Source organism: Cuculus canorus, chromosome 15 (genome assembly GCF_017976375.1).
Source record: "Cuculus canorus isolate bCucCan1 chromosome 15, bCucCan1.pri, whole genome shotgun sequence".
Classification (NCBI taxonomy): Eukaryota; Metazoa; Chordata; class Aves; order Cuculiformes; family Cuculidae; genus Cuculus; species Cuculus canorus.
The window spans coordinates 2,724,641-2,726,745 of NC_071415.1; positions in this window are offsets into that span (position 1 = coordinate 2,724,641).

Sequence of the window (2,105 nt, forward strand, 5' to 3'; positions counted from 1 at the left end):
CTTCTTATATTGAGGATTCCACAACTGGACACAGGATTCCAGATGAGTTCTCACAAGAGAGGAATAAAGGGTCAGAATTCCCTCCCTCGCCCTGCTGGCCATGGATCTTTGGATGCAGCCCAGGATATAGTTGGTCTTCCTTGATGAAGGAATGCTTCTTTTCTTGTCCAGATTCCGAGGGGATGCTTTGTTAACAAAAGCAGTACCACCATCTGCTGTATGGGCTGTGGGAATAACTGGGATGGAAGAGAAGGCTGTGCAGTGCAGGGAAGGAGAATCAGTTCAGTGCACCCTGCTGCCAGCCACAATGCGAGGGAGAAATGAAAAAGAAGGATTGTAGAGTGCAGAGCTAAGATTGATGCAGTAGGGAGGAGCATGAGAATCCAGCCAACCTCTGGTTGCTGGCAGCAACCTGGCATCGCTCCTGGCAGCGTTCACGTGCTGCAAAATGAAGCCCAGCAATAGGCTGCAGGCACCAACCTGAATGCGTGCCCTGCCTCCCAGTGGCACTTGGCAGAGTCTTGGCTTCACTGGAGTATCTTGTGTGCCTAGTGAAAGTCAGGAACACGTTTTGGTGCTCAAAGGGGCTGGGAGGGGGTGGCCACCCCACAGCAGGATGAGCTCTGTGCAGAAGACCCTGTCTGGAGCTGCATGTCCAGCCCTGGGCTCCATGGTGGGTGCAATCACGGGGCTGACACCCCAAACGTTATACTATTCTACCTTCTGCTACTGCTCTCCTCACCAGTCACACCCCAAGCTCATTCCTCATTCCCCACCAAGTTTACCCGAGAGCAGTGACTGCCACTCAGCTCTTCATCGTGGGAGCCGTTGCCTTCCAGCTCCCCCTGACACCCAGATGCCCCCGTGGCTGTGCTGTTGGGATGGCTCCCGGGACAGGCTTTGGCAATGATTCACACCACACTGGGATGCTCTCTGGGACATGTTCCAAGTCCTGCTGTATCTGTCCCGCCTGCCTCTGCCTCCTCTCTGCTGTGGGCTCTCGAGGCTGAGTCCCTTCCCAAGCCAACCTCAGCCGCAACCTCCACACGGAAAGGTCTAAGCCCACCTATGCATCTTTAATGGTAACATATTGGTGTGTGCCTCTGGTTTACAGGCGGAAAAAGTCCATAGGGATGGCATAGACATGGAATACACAGCTACAGCTCTGGGCCCTACGCGCGGATGAGCTCTAGCACTCCTTAATCTGGGAGAATCTGTTCTGTTTTGCCAAGGCTGCACTTGAGCAGTTTGCTGGTGTTGGTTCCCAAGCACCAAAGGAGGAGCCGAACCCCAGAGGGATGCACTGGGGACACCTCCTGCCCCTGTCCCTCCTTCTCTTTCTCCTTCCCCTTCTCCTTCCTGCCCCTGCTCTTACTCCTCCTGCTCCTTCTCCTGCCCCTTCTCTTTCTCCCTGCCTCTGTTGCTTTTTCTCTTCCTGCCTCTGCTGCTCCTTCTTCCCCTGGCCCTGCTCCCTTCTCCTGGCCCTGCCCCTTCCCTTACTCCTTCTCCTGCCTCGTCTTCTCCTTCTCTTGCTTCTTCTCCTGCTTCTTCTTTTCCTGCCTTTGCTTCTTGTCGTTCCCTTTCTCCTTCTGCTGCCCCAACTCCTGCTTCTTCTCCTCCTTCTCCCTCCCTTGCTCCTTCTTCTTCTCCTTCCCTTGGTCCTTCTCCTCCCTCTTCTCCTTCCCTTGCTCCCTCTCCTGCTTTCTTCTCCTTCCCTTACTCCTTCTTCTTCTCCTTTCCTTTCTCCTTCCTTTGCTCCTTCTCCTTACCCTTCTGCTGCTTCTTCTCCTTCCCCTGCTCCTTCTTGCCCTTCTCCTTCTCCCTCCCCCTTCCCTCCCTCCCTTCCTTCCTTCCTTCCTTCCTTCCTTCCTTCCTTCCTTCCTTCCTTCCTTCCTTCCTTCCTTCCTTCCTTCCTTCCTTCCTTCCTTCCTTCCTTCCTTCCTTCCTTCCTTCCTTCCTTCCTTCCTTCCTTCCTTCCTTCCTTCCTTCCTTATCCCTCCCCTTTCCCGTCTCCTCCCTCCCTCCCCCCTTTCCCCTTTCCTCCACCTCCCTCCCCTTTCCCCTCCCCTTTCCCCTCCCCCCTCCCCTTTCTCCTTTCCCTTCCC